Source organism: Ambystoma mexicanum, chromosome 5p (assembly GCF_040938575.1).
Source record: "Ambystoma mexicanum isolate Mex_15411 chromosome 5p, UKY_AmexF1_1, whole genome shotgun sequence".
NCBI classification, from domain to species: Eukaryota; Metazoa; Chordata; class Amphibia; order Caudata; family Ambystomatidae; genus Ambystoma; species Ambystoma mexicanum.
Window position 1 is genome coordinate 711,003,606 of NC_090930.1, and position 15,672 is coordinate 711,019,277.

Consider the following 15,672-nt stretch of genomic DNA (forward strand, 5'->3'; position numbering starts at 1 on the left):
TATTAGCTTGCGCCCACTAGGATAGCACTGTGATTAGTAGCTTGCGTCCTCTAGGATAACACTGTGATTACTAGCTTGTGCTCTTTAGGATAACACTGTGATTATTAGATTGTGTCCTCTAGGATAACACCGTGATTATTAGCTTGTGTCGTTGGGGATAACACTGGGATTACTAGCTTGTGCCCTCCAGGATCACAATGTGATTACTAGCTTGTGCCCCCTAGAATAACACTGTGATTATTAGCTTGTGTCCTCAAGGATAACACTGTGATTACTAGCTTGTGCCCTCTAGGATAACACTGTGAATATTAGCTTGCGCCCTCCAGGATAGCACACCCACAGCTGCTTTTGAACCACATTTCTACCTTTGGGGAAGAAAACAGGAGAGAAAATGTTATTCAGAAATTAACAGCAATATTGAGAGCAATAATACCAAGACAGAAAACAAGAAGAGACAAAGAGAAAATGGAAAGGGGAAGAGACAAGAGGAGAAGCATAGTCTCAGGTGGACTGGACTATTACTTACCAGGGATCAATGAAGGAACTAGATCCCATTGACAAGCGCCCCTGCCAGAAGTAGCAGGACGGAGAGCTTACCACCAATAATTAACAGGTGAGCCCTATGGGACGGTACATGCTCACAGAAATTGCACCTTGGGTAGAAGTTTTTGAGCGGCACAATAATCACTGATCAGTGCACTCATGTTTTCTCATATCCATGCAGGAGCAGTGCCACCAATTACTGCCACACACAACTTATCCACAGAGGGAAAGACCAGACGGGGTGATCTAATTCCTGGGAGGGCTGCAACCGTGCCCCAAAGCCTCTGCAGAGGTCAGGTGAGCGTAACACCCCCCCTTACTGAAAAGCCTGTGTTGGGGAAGATGGATAAAAAGGTTGGACTGATTTAAAAACAAAGACACCTCCCGTCCTTAAAGAAGTCAGGGTCAGCAGGACAACAAGGATTACCTAATTAATTTATAGGCTATAGTTTTCATCACACAAAGGGAAGTGAGCTTTGTTAATTTTGAATTTTAACAATATTCACCTATAGTATTGTGCCAAATGGGGAATTAATTAAATTCATATTTTTGGTTAAATAGGCTAAGTATCTACATAGATTGCCCCCACCTTACATAGAAAGTGTCTGTTTAAAGTTCAGGAAAGCCAGCTGCATCTCAGGACACTCTGGAAAGATAGGGCAGCGGTCTGGTCAATCCACTCTCAAAGATGGCCTCCCGCTCTCCGCCATAGGACCCAGTCAGCTTGGAGGCCTTCCTAGAAATAGACAGCTCCACCCAGATGCCCTCTCAGCAATCTCTTCTGGTGTTTCCTTCAAGCTGTCAGATGGTAGGTTTCATCAGCCCTCTCTTTCTCTTGTCTGTCTGTTTCTCTTTTTGTTGTTTTCCTTTTTCCTGTGTGTCCCCTGTCCTAGTGCAATCCCCCTTATATAGCAGCAATGATACCAACAGTTTTACAATCTTGGGGAAGTACCCTGCAATAACTCCTGCCACTAGGATTGGACGGTTAACCTTCTCTCTCCTCCCAAACCCACCCTCCAAGTCAGGATTGGTTTAGAGGTCAATTCCCATGCATAATCACCCTTGGTTCTCCTTTTAACTTTTTGGCAAAACCTAGTTATGTATCACAACTTCATAATTTTACTAGCAACTGCAATAATATACATATTTTCTGATTCAGCTAATCATCGAGAATTAGATAATCCGACCACCAAGTCTGTACCATGTAGCACGGTTATGTGGCTCCTTTCTGCCATTTCCATGAAAGCCACAACAGTTATGAATATGTAAGTTATTAAGCATATCCCTAATTTCATGTTACACCCACTCACCAACTCTCACCATGGGAACATGTTCAGATCAGCCAGAAATTAAGTTTAACTGGCCATTACAGTTCCCTAAATCGCACGTAAATTAATTGTGTTTCCCCAACATCGACTGGAAAATACATAAAAAATGGAACATAGATGAAATCAACCCGCCTTATGATGGCTGAGAAAAAGGCTTAAATGATAATAGTCTGTTTAAATTACTTGTGAATCTTCATGTGAAATAAATGGCCCTCCTCCTGCCTTCTGGCCATTTGTTTTCACTGGCTGAGACTGTGCCCAGAGTTTATTTTATCAGTTTCCTTTGTGTTGGAAGCTTGCTCTTTGAAGTGGGTGCCCCATTTTCACACATATTAGTCATGCTCCAGCCAAGAGTAACTTTTTCTTGTAGTCAATGTTTTCAGAGCCAGCAGATCTGGAAACACTGAATTTCCACACCTTTAGCAGGACATTTTATTGTGGTTGGTCATTAGATGGGAGATGTGACTACCAGGCTGGGAGTGGGGTATTTCCTTGTGAAGTTTTGCCCACATCCAGCAAAGGGGTTTGCCTGGGGCTGACATTTTCCATGAAGACAAAGTGGCTCTTCAAATGTCACTGGGGTTTTGTAGGTGAAACATAATATGCATTGCTTTGTGTCAACTCGCACATCATGTTTTGTTTTCCTGACATTTTTCAGAGAGCAGTGATACTTTTTTCACTTTTTAAAATAGCTTTTATTTGCACATACCTGTGAAGATCGTTTTTGTTTTCAATGTATAAAAATCCTGTATTCCATGTGACAGGGATATTTTATCCCTCCTTCTTTTGTAAATTAAAATTCTGCTTATCCATTGGAAATGAAAGGTAGGCTGCTTGCCACACAGCTCTTTAATTTAGCTTAAAAACAAAAACAAAGTCCAGGCTGTTTTTGTTTCAGTGTTTAAAATCTTGCTATTCATGTGAAAGGGACTTCTTTTTGGGGCCTTTAAATGCAGCCCACATGCCCCGCCCCTTTTCTTCCATGACTATTTTTCGAAGAAGAGCAAGGCAGAGTGGGGTTTCATTAGGGGTAATGTCCTTCATCTAGGAGTGTGCACTCCTATCTCCCCTTCCATCTCAGGGTTGGGGTTATGGCATGCAACACCCTTTTCTTGCTTCTTTTGGGAGTGGAAACTTGACCCTCCCCTTCCGTCTTTGGGTTGGAGGGCATAACACAGCACCCCCTTTCTTCATTCCTTTCCAAGTCCCTGGTGTTCTGACTGGACTGCGCTCTCACCTCCAGGCTGTAAGTTAAGGAGGTTAGTTCTCTAATAAAAGATTTAAAAAAGGATTCAGTACCTTTTTACACACATATTTCCCCAGAAGAGTTACATAGAATGTACAACAACAACAAAAACATACAATTACAACCTAACCTTTTCACCATTTCACAAAAAACATATTATTTATTGTCTTCATTTGTGCAATAACACCAAGTAAATTACTCCCTGTTTTATATTTATATTCATCGTAGTTTCAATCCAATTTTTCATCCTTTCTATTTATTCTTCAGATGTTTCCTGTGCTTGGTTTTCATTTGGCTCACCAATCAGTGAAAAAGCATGTCTGGGATAACAGCTTTTCAACTGATTGATGTGGGCCCACTTTTCTTCTGTCTGTTCTCCTTTTGGGATGCGAATCTTGTAAGCAACAGGTGATATTTTATCTACAATTTCAAAGGCACCACGCCAATATGGGAGGAATTTCTACTCATTGGCCTGATTCCTTTCAAAATTGTACAGGTAAACCTTGTCATCCACTTCATATTCTTGCTTGGTTGTCTTTAGTTCATAGTAGGTCATCATTCCTTCAGCCAACTTTTCTAAATTGCGCTGAGCATAAGCAAAAGCATGCTGGAGGTGCTTCCTTAAATGTTCAATGTACTCATGAGTAGTGGACGCAATTATCAGTGTCTTCTCCTGAGTGCTATAGAGCAGATGCTGTGGTTACACCATTTTTCATCTGGTCATGAGCTCAAATGGAGACATATTTGTTGAAAAAGATGGTGTAGACCTAACAGCCATCAGGCCAAGTGACAATCGACTTTCCTAACTGGGTCCAGAGTCTGCCAAAAACTTTATTAAGATACTCACACTTATTTTGTTGTATCTCTCTACCCCCCCCCACTTGAAGCCTGGTTGTAGGCAATGTGGAGTTTTCCTTTTACCCATAACATCTCCCACATCTTCGTCATCATCTCACTTGTAAAATTGCTTCTTCGGTACTTACTCAATCCTTTGATGGAGGCCGAAACGAGAGAAGTTGTGTTTGATTATTAGTGCAGTAGCTGTCTCCAATTGACAGTTCGGGGCTGGAAGACATTCTACCCACTTTGTGAACAATCATGTCACAATCAACATGTACTTGTTTCCTCTAGAGGAGCCAATCACTGGCCCAATGAAATTGATTTGCAAATCTGACCAAGGCAGTATCATTCCCCTTTTTTATAGGGAGCTCTGTGTGTGAGTGAACTGGGTTGGAATTGAGCACACACAAGACAACCCTTTAGGTAAATGTCAAGGTCTTGATGTGTGAACAGTAGGCAGCCTTGCGCAACCTTTCCAATGTCGTATGAAACCCCCGATGACCGGCAGGGCCCGTGTTATGGGTGTGTTTCAACATCAGACTTCGGAATAGGGCTCTCCTTACCAACAAACCGTCTTGGTTCCAGAACATCTTGGAAAACTTCATCAACCACCGGAGATCCTCTTTACCAGCATAATCCTACTCTGTTAGAGGAAATCTTTAGGGGTCTTCAATGTGACGGGGTCTTCAATCCTCTTTCTGTGCGGTGATCAAATCTGCATATGGGATATCTATACTCCACTGTGCTGTTGAGAGTTTGCTGTTAGCCTGAGTTTGTGACCTGGTAACAGCTGCCGTTTGGATTTCACCCAGCAGGGATTTCTTTTTTTATTAAATCCCCCTGCAGAGCTCCAGTTTTAGCCAGCTGTCAGCCAGGTCATTCCCAGTCTTATCTGACCCATCTATTTTGGACTTACCTCCTATCTTCTTCCAGTAGATGTCATCTCACTGGAGGTCACCAGATCGTTGATTGACTGGATCAGTTTGGCATGCTTTATGGGTTTGTTGTTGGCACAAAGCATCCCTCGATTCTTCCAGTTAACCAGGTGTTACACAAACCCTTTTCTGACATAATCAATGACTATGACCAGTTAATTGAGTTGGTGGTGCACTGCAGTGTGGATGGCTTGATAAATAGCAATGAACTCCGCAACCTGACTAAGTTGGGGTCCTATTTTATAACCAGCAGAGGGTTCTGGGGTATCATTCACCCAGGTATGTCCAATGCCAACCACCAGTTCTTTTATGCTGTTGTTATCAACATGGTAGGAGCACCCATCCACATAAACTGTGGCTAAGCCTTGACACGTGTCTTCTTCATAGACCTTGTGTGGGGAAGTTAAGTACACCTCCATGTTGTTGTTGGTCATTAGACATTCGTTCTCGAGACAGTCTTCTTGAGCACAATCATGCAAGTCCGCCAACCCTTACGCTAGGGGACTCTTCTTGTTTTGGCCATATCTGACCTCCACAGGAAAGCCTTGCATGGACAGAATCCAGGAAGTCATTATGGAATTACTAACATTCCCTGCCTGGATTCTGTCACTTTGTAGATACTGCAAGGGTTGGTGAGGAGTCTTAACAATGATGTGCTCCACCTGTATGAATGGGTGGTCATTTTTCACCGCCCACACCATTGTCAGAAGTGTCTTCTTGCAGTCATTGAATTTTTCCTCCATACAGGACAAAGTGTTGCTCGCGAATGAGTTGACTTTGTTGGCCTTGTCATCCTTTTGGTACAATATCACTGTTAGGCAAGTATCTGAGAACCCTGTCTCCAAAAAGAACTCCTTGTTCTTTATGGGGTAAGCCAAATAAGGAGCCCGGGAAAGGATTCTTTTCAGTTGTTTAACTGCCTCGGATTGTTCTGGACCCCACTCCCACTTGACTCCGGCCTTTAATAAATGGACCTGGGGTTGAGTGACCTCTGCATAGTCTTCAATGAACTTTTGACTTTAATTAGTAAGTCCAAGAATGCTTCTTAATTCTCGCAGAGCAGTAGGGTGTTTTGATTTCAATAAGACTTCCACCTTCTTCGCCTGGAAATTAAAACCCTCAGGTGTGATCTTGTGCACAAAGAAGTTCACTCAGGTCTTACACCACTGTGTCTTCTGAAAGGATAGTTTTGTTCCAGCCATCTGCAACTCGGTTAGAGCATAGCTAATATCTTCTAAATGTTCCTCCACAGTTGAGCTCTTGATAGAAACATCATTCACATAAGCCAGGTTTCCCCTTTGCCCAAATCAGGCATGGCCTTATGTAGGAAGATGTTAAACTCATTGCCAAAGTTTATGTATCCAAAGGGGGTTCGGGTCCATGTGTACTGCTGCCCCCCAAAGGTAAAGGCAAGCTTGTACTGGTCTTCCCTACTCATGGGTACTGGCAGTAACCATTGGTCAGGTCAATGGCAGTGTACACGTTGGACCCCTGCCTAATTGACTGTAGCTCTAGTTGCGAGAGCATGTCTGGGTGGTAGGGAGGTCTCAAGTCATACCTCTGCTGCTCCTGAAAGGGGAAACTGTCCCTCCCCCCAGAGCAGCTTTGGTACTGGAAATTCCTGTCATAATTTTCCATCCTGAATCTCCCTTCTCCCGGGTTCAGGGATCTATTGTCCTAGAACCGGGGACAGAGAGGAGGATTGTTTTGGAAGTTCTGGTTTGGGTAATATCTAGTAATATCTAGTAAAAAAGTTCAGATTGGGAAGTGGAGTGATACTTCTCTCTAAGGGAAGTTTGGAGGGAAGTTTTCCAGGGTAGTGCTTTCCTGATTGGTCCCTCCCTTGGGCCGGGGGAGTCTAGACATACCCCAGATTGGTCCAGTACCCTTGTACCTAGGACTTATGTGGGTGGCAGGGACAGAGGTATCATTGTTCTGAATCCCCGCCTGACTACCATTCGATTGGGTCGGGTTGGGGGTCTGTTAGGCAGAATCATACCACACACAATTAAGACTACAAGTGCAAATACAAATTCACCTTTGGTACAAGCCTGTACTTCACAGTAAAGTGGTAGTGATGGCAGAGCAGCCAGACTTATCTCAAGAGAAAAGTGAGCAGTATCAACAGTTACACAAAGGACAGCAATTACTATGATTCAAATAAACACTGACTCAAGGTTTCTGAGTAAAAGAATATACATTTATTTACACATCAGTTGTAAAACACTTCACTAAATAAAGCAGCAGAAAAATCACACTCTTAATATACTACCAACACCCAATCAATTCTGGACAAGTTAGGCTCAAAATGAAGTGTGAGCAAAATGGCACTCCAGCAATTAAAAAGGGAGTGAAAGACAAGGTTATTCAAAATTAAGCAGCACCAAAAAGTAAGTAGGCAGGGCAATCTAGAAAAGGCTTGCTACAATGAGGATTCAAATCAATAGGCCTGGGCCAATGTTAATGGTTCAGAGTCTTTGCAGAGGATCACACAGTTCAGAGTAGTTTGCGGTTAAGTCTTTGTTAAGAGTTCCAAACAAAGTTGGTCAAAGGAAAAGTTATTTAAAAGAGTAGAGAAGGACAAGCCCTCGGATTGGCGAAAGATTTCAAACACTTTCACTGCGGTCGGATGGAACGAACAACCACGTTAGAACAGTACCTTGAATGAAGAAGAAGGCTGTAGCTCAGGCAAAAGTTCCTGGCAGATCCTGCAGGCTCAGGGTTCCTGAAGCGACTGTCGGACTGACTCAAAGAAGGAAGACTGGAGGGTCCTGCACTGCCCAGGGAAGAAACCAGCAGCAGAGTAAAGCAACAAATAAAAGGTGCGCTCCTTGAAACCCAAAAAGGGTCCAGTCCTCCTGGCTATCCGGTTCACTGCAGCTGCGCACAGCAAATTGGACCAGGGGAGGGAGGCCTTGCTTGGTGTTTGTCAAACTGGTTGGTCTGAAAGGGGCCCCCAGGGGACCCTGACGTCTATGGAAACAAGGCGAGTCACCACACACGATAGAGACGCCAGACACGAGGTTGTATTACCAAAGCTAGGGTTTTATTGCAAAGCAAGAGTCTCAGTTGGCCAACTCGGTCTCGACGCCCCGCGACGTGTATCTCTAGACCTTGTGGGACGCAAGAGAGCGAATTACGTACATCAGTTACATATATACAAAATGCATATCAAACAATCAACTATGTCATGGTTAACACCCCTCTTCATTGGGTTTCTTTGAACTTGGTGTGACGATGGACATCTCCGGCCACTATGACACCTTCACACATCTATTCTAGTAACAATTTGCAATTTGTGAGTGCGTAGGCATCTTTTGGTTATTGAATAGAACATGGCGCTTCTGTTCTTGGAAGCGAGCTACATGCAGAGGGGGTTACATTCCGGACCTTGATATCTATCAGGTGCTATTCGCGTCCTGGGAGCCGACATGCTCTTAGCGGGCTCAGCAAAGGGGGGCTGTTAGAAAAGCATAATTCAAGCCTTTAGCAGTATTATTCCAACATATTCAACCATATAACGAGACTGGCTGGCAGCTGTGAAATGATTAAATGCCCTGCGGCTCTGTTTCAAGGCTACATTAAGGAGGGAGCCGGGCATTCTTCCTGGCGCTGCCTACGTTTGTGTTTCAGCGAAACTCTTGTTATCCTCTCGGCCCTGTGGCCTTGTCCTTTTCATATACAGACAGCATTGTTCCTCAGTCGAGCAGTGTAAGCGAAGAATATACTGCGAAGCAATAGGAACAGAAAGCAATGAGCAATGATTAAAAACAAAATGGTGATTCTTGTTACATCAAAATGGCTGTTCATTAGATCACTCGAAAACATATATTCTGTCGTATCGTGCATGAGACGGTTGGCCCACGGCCACCAAAATACATTTGCGGTCTCGAATTAGATTTCTAGACTGACAAACCCTCCTTTGGCCGTATGCCAAACATCTCATCTATTTATTGAAACCTCCTCTAGTGATGATGAATCTGAAGTACTTATGTCTGAATCTCGCATGCTATCATGGTCATCATTGCCTTCAGTAATATCTATTGCCATCAACTCTTTCATTACTCTCATCTCATTTGGGTCTGGGCTAGTTCGATCATGAGGTTGTTTTTTCTTTGTTAGCATTTGCATGCATCCTTCCGTACATCCCTCAGTTACCTCTGCACAAACTATGGTTAAACAATGTATACAACAACAACACGTTAGGAATATTCCGAACACCACTACTAGTATCGAGACCAGCTTCCATCCCCAAGATCGTAGTATTCCCCAAAACCAAGATCCTATTTCCCAGCTCCCTTCTCCCGTGGGGAGTTCAGAGCTTAGAACGTGCATTTTCTTTATTGCTTCAAAGATCGTGGGGGAATAGTCATTGACATAAACGCAACATGCTGATCCCACTATTTTGCAAATTTCCCCACGATCAACCAGGATTACATCGAGAGCCATTCTATTTTGCAGCATAATTAACCTGATTCCCCTTTCTTCCAACGTCATGTTGAATAATATATCTGTTGTTGTGTTTATTGTATTCTTTAGGATTCTGGACAATTGCCTTATATTATAGGAGTTCACTATCTGTCCTAAGAATGCAACGAATGATTTTGCTACATCAGTTGCTATTAAAACACCGTCGTCAGTCCTTTTGACTCTAGTTCTGGATAATTTGGCCATGGCTGCTGTTTCCAAGAGGAATACTCCTGGGAACAATAGCTCAAGATAACATGTACCTCCCCAGTTTCTGGGCAACCAAGGGTATGCTTTCTCTCCACATATAAAATAAACTGGATCACCTACGTATACTGGTTCTATTTCCCATTTTAGTACCACCGTATTCATACAACCAATATATGTTCCGACCGAAAAAGATCCTTTCTTATTCTGGCAAAACGGGACAGTTCTTGGGCTATAATTCACTGTGTAAGATGGGGGAATCGCATCTTTGTTCCTTTCTGTTCTTACATGAAACGTCATTACAGATATTTTTTCTGGCGGGGACAATCTATCTCGTCTATTTTGTCGTGTTATTTTACGTGTACTTTTCCTCGTGGGCTCTGGGGCTATTACTTGTGCTTTATGGAAAATGGAACAACCCACATGCTTCATTATTATCTCCTCAAACTCATTCATGTTGGTTCTGTCTAATTGACCCGTACTACTCTCATTCCATTTCCCATAGAACATTGCACCTAAAGATGCACTACATGCAGAACTTAATGGTAACGGCTGCACATACCACCCTATTCCTTTCCCAGCATGCTGTGGTAAATGGGCACATACCCAGCAGTTTGTTTTCTTCAGGATTGCATGTGTCATGTTCATGATTAATAATAATGTATTATTCCCAAAACCTTCCCTGTGTTTTTCTTCCATTGGGGGTAGGGTATAAGTGATCACCTGAACCAGGCTTTCAGTAGTGGATATATTAATTACTGGTAAAAACATTTCTAATGGGTGTATTGTTTCTACCCACCATAATATTAGGGCTGTTGATATTGGTGCTACCACGCTCATAAAGCACATCATTATCGTTAGTGTCAGCATACAATTTGTTTTACCATGCGTTTTTCGTAAAGTTATAGTCTTTATAACTGACTCATTTTCAGCAGTGCTGGTGCAGGAGGAGGCTGGAACCGGTCCCGGAATGTTTCTCGTCTTCATTTTTCTTCCTTATCACAGTTCGTTGTGGATATCTCTCTTCGTCGCATTTTCTCTGATGTCTATAAGTTCAATGAAATTCTCCCAGTTCAGTTTTGCCTGTCCTTTTTTGTTTCAGCCTGGATTCGATTATTCGTTTTTAGGCGAGATCACTTGTCCCTTTTTATACTGCTCAGAGGACCTTTGATCAGTTTTTCGCCTCAGTATCATGCGCGCCCAGCTTGTCCGCTCTGGTTCCGGACACATGTACTGTTAATCAATTATCTCACTTGCCATAGTACCATGTGCGCCCAGCTTGTCCGCTCTGGTTCCGGACACATGTACTTTTATGATCGCACTGAGGAGCCGCGAGTCTTGAATTGTCCGACTTGCACAATTCTCACGCTTCTCTCCTCTACACCCCTGGTTCCTTCTCCGTCCATGAGCTGAACCAGAGGTCGACATAAACACCAAAAGAAAAAGAATGCAGATCACCTTGTCTTCCGAGGCCGCAGGTTGTATCGCCTTGCTCCTGGTATCGTATGATCCGTGAACAGTGCCGGTGCACTTTCAGATTCAGGCTTGAAGTCAGCCTGCGGCGCTTCTGCAGGTGCTGGTGTGCGCCGCGCCAATAATGCAGATTCGGTCTTTGGCGTGCTGGCAAGTGCTGGTGGGTGCCAAAGGGGTACACGATTTGTTTCTGCTGGTATTTGCAAGGCAGATTTCACGTCGGTCAGCAGTGATGTCGATTCTTCTGGGCAACGTTGGGGCACTCTTTGGCCTTCCCCCTCTTTGGCAATCGTCTCAGGCTTTGTTTCAAGTTTCACTTCATGTTTTGGCAGATCAGGTGGCTGCACACTGGCAACAGTTTCTTTTGTCTCTGCGACCGCTGTCTCTTTCCAGTCATTGGTGTCAGGCAAGACTTTCAGTGCAGTTGGAATCTTCTTGGCATGGGTGGCATGGATCCACGACTTCCTTCCATCCACCCGGATTGCCGTTTGCGTAGCCAAAAGTACTTGATAGGGCCCGTGCCACCTGGGTGCTAATGATGACTTTCTTTCAAAGTTTTTTAGCAGCACCCAGTCTCCTGGCTCCAGCGCGTGCCCCGGACCGGTATACCGCACGGGTAATGCCTCCTGCAGCTGCTGATGAATCAAACGCAATTTCTGCATTAAAAGGCCACAATAAGTACTAACCACATGATGTTCTATCTCACTGAGTCGTTTTGGCTGAGGTGCGCACCATACATTTGCCGGCCTCCCCATTATGATCTCGTATGGGGAGAGCCCAGTTTTAGCCTGTACAGACGTACGCATGCATAATAGTGCTATTGGTAATGCATCCACCCAACTCAATTTGCTTCCCGCACAAATCTTGCTAATTTTTGATTCAAGTATCCCGTTGTGCCTCTCCACAAGACCGGCAGAACTCGGATGCCTTGAACTGTGGAATCCCTTATCAATCTGGAGACCTGCACATATCTGTAACACCACTGCACCCACAAAATGTGGTCCATTATCGGACCATAGGACACGGGGCAAGCCAAATCTGGAAAAATACTCCTTCAACATTACTTTTGCCTTACTCATCGCTGTGCAGTCTTTTAAAGGATATGCCTCCACCCACTTACTGAATGCACAGATTACCACCAAGACGTATTTTAAGTTTTGGCACTTTTCCATCTCTATGAAATCAAAATGAACTACCTCAAACGGCATGGAGGGCGGGCCAAAACTTCCTGTTGTTGTCACTGTTCCCTTTCCTACATTGTGTTGTAAACACGTGATACAGTTCTGCACCAACCTTTCTGCATTCTTTTTATGTTTGCATTCTGCCATACTGTAGAAAGGTGCTGTATCATTTTCTTGGCACAGATGTGCGTAGGACTGTGGGCCATTGTGACCACTGCAGTCACATATGAATTTGGCAACATCCAGTTTCTAGTTCCCTTGTCCACCCAACAACCCTCCAAATCCAACTCAGCAGATCCCTCTGCCCATCCCTGTATTTCATTGGCCGTAGCCTCGGCCTGCATTTCTTTGACAGTCGCAACTCCATCTTCTATCATACAGGGTACTTCCTCTGTCTGAACCGCCATCATCTTGGTATTTAAATCAGTGGCAGTTTGTTTCACAATCCTGTCTGCAAACGCGTTTCCCTCTCCTATTTTGCATTTTACTTTTTTATGTGCCTCGCATTTCACTATTGCTAGGCGCTTTGGAAACGTGAGTGCAGACAGCAATCGTACAATCAAAGGGCCATGTTGAATTCTGGCACCATGTGATGTCAGAAACCCTCTCTCAGCCCAGAGTCGTCCAAAGTTATGAACCACTCCAAACGTGTACTGACTGTCAGTATATATATTCACGTTCAAATTTTCAGAAATCATGCAGGCTCTGGTTACTGCTATTATTTCCGCAGCTTGTGCTGAATTATAGGGGATTCTTTTACTTTCTACAACACTCTCTAGGGTAGTGATAGCGTATGCGGCAGTTGTCGTGCCATCTGGTAATTTAAAACATGAGCCGTCACAAAATAACTCTCCATCCGGCTCTTTCTGTGGAATATCACTTGAATCAACTCTCCCCTTGGTTTCTTCCTCAGTGACCATTAAGCAATCGTGGGGGGTGATTCATTCTTCCCAATTTCTGTTATGGTTAATGGCATTAATTCTGCAGGATTCAAAGCGCTACACCTCATAATTTGGATATGGGGCGCAAACAAGATAATCTCATATCTTGTCGATCTAGCAGAGGTGAGGTTTTGCGTCTGTGTCCTATTTAATAGAACGTCTATGGCATGTGTCACCATCAGAATTAAAGTGTGCCCCAATACCATCCCTTCCGTTTGTTTCACAGACGCAGCAGCCGCCGCGACAGATCGCAAACATCGTGGTAGTGCGCGCGCTACAGGGTCCAGCGCAGATGAAAAATAGCTGCACGGCCTATTTCTTCCACCTTGTTCCTGTGTCAAAATCGCCAATGCACATCCTTCACTTTCACACACAAATAGTCTGAACATTTTCTTATAATTCGGCGTACCCAAAACTGGAGCCGAGCATAATGCAGTTTTCAATCCATCAAATGCTCTCTGACATTCCTCATCCCACTGCAAAGGCATAACTGCATCCTTTCTAGTCAAATTCACTAATGGTTTCACAATCAACACAAAATTACCAATCCATTGTCGGCAATATGAAGCCATACCTATTATGGCTCTGACTTCTTTTTGTGTCTTTGGAATAGGCATACAAGAAATACTTTCTATGCGTTCTGGCGTTAGTCTTCTCCCTCTTTTCGAAAGTGGGTAACCCAAATAAACTACCTCCTTTCGATTATACTGAAAATTCTTCAAACTAGCTTTATGGCCATGTGCCGCTAGGTGTGACAGTAGTAATACAGTGCCTTCTTTACAAATCTCCTCGGTGTCTGCAGCTAGTAATAAATCGTCTATGTATTGCAAAAGTACACAACCCACGGGTAATTCCAGCATGTCTAGCTGCTCTTTTAATGCTCTACTGTAAATACTTGGACTTTCCGTGTAACCTTGTGGAATCCGTGTAAATGTAAATGATCGTCCTCCTAATGTGAACGCGAACAAGTATCTGCTGTCCTTGTCGACTGGAATACTAAAGAATGCGTTCTTCAAATCTATTACACTAAAATATTCTGCTGAAACAGGTATCATTGTCAATATTGTAGTGACGTCTGGCACTGAAGGAAATTGCGGATGTACTACCTTGTTTAATGCGTGTAGATCAATTATGAAACGGTATGGTACCTCATTACCTCCTTTTTTATAAACCGGAAGGATCGGGCTGTTACATGTACTGCCTGTGATTTCCTTTATTACCCCTAATTTCATCAAATCGGTAACAATACTCTTCAATCCTTTCTCACCTTCAACCGAAATTTTGTATTGGGGTATTCGCGGTAGGGTAACACCTTCTTTTAAAAAATGTTTACTGGCTCTATCTTTAAACATCCCACATCGTTGTCATGCATTGCCCATATACAGGTTGGTACTTTACTTAGGTCCCCTGGTAATGCTTCGGACATGAATTCTGACACAGGGGCATCGTGTGGCCATATCGTTAGAAACACTCCGTCTGCCGTGCAATGTATAACAGAACCTAGTTTTTACAACAAATTCAATCCCAACAAATTGTCTCCACAATTTTCTGTTAGAAGGAAAGGACAATGTTCAGTGAATGGTCCTATGGTAACTGGGACTGGTTTGGACACTGGGTTTATGACTGGTGTACCTGCGAACCCTACACAAATATTCTTTTGCCCTGACAGCGGTATATTCGGAACCAAGTGATGGTCTATTGAACACTTCTGTGCTCCTGTATCTACAAGAAAGCGGTGTTCCTCATTCCCGACTCTCATTTCTACGTAGGGTCCTCTCTGATTCACGGGAATAGACACTGGTTCCGAGCCCTGTCCTGGGCTGTCCTATTGGGGAAATAACATATCGTCCAATGTGTAATCATTACTATTACTGTAATACATGTTTGGCTGTGTATCGAAAACATTTCCACTCTTCCCTCTATTTCCCCCATTCTGATTTCCATATTGTTGATTTTGCTGTCCCTGACTCAAGTTTGTGGCATTTTGGTTTTGGCCTTGATTTTGATTACCTCCATTATTATGGTGCTGCTGCATACTATTCCTATTTGGTCCATTCGCTCCTGGGTGTCCACCATCTCCTTCTGCCCCGCCGATGGTAACTGCTGCCGTTTATTATGCGACCCCTTTTCCTTCTTCCCCGGTCTCCCGACTTCCCTACTCCTGTACCCAGGTGCAGTAAACACTTTGATAGGTGCAGTAAATGTTTTGACATAATCATTATCTAATTCATCTCTAAGCTCAAAAAGTCTATACACATGTTCTCTTACTTCTTCATCCCTCTCCCTACAGCGTGCTAATGCATTCAGATCTAACAATCGCTGCGGTGGTAATTTCCCAATTAGCTGTTTCCATCTCTCCACCAAATATTCACCCATGCATTCCAACACTACCTGTCTTTCGTTGCTTCTACGAAAGTCATATATCGAAGCCAATGTTGCCGTCCCATCATTCCCGTCTATATACATCCCTGCCTGTTGCTGCAATTCCACCTTCCTCTCCTTGCTGATTGC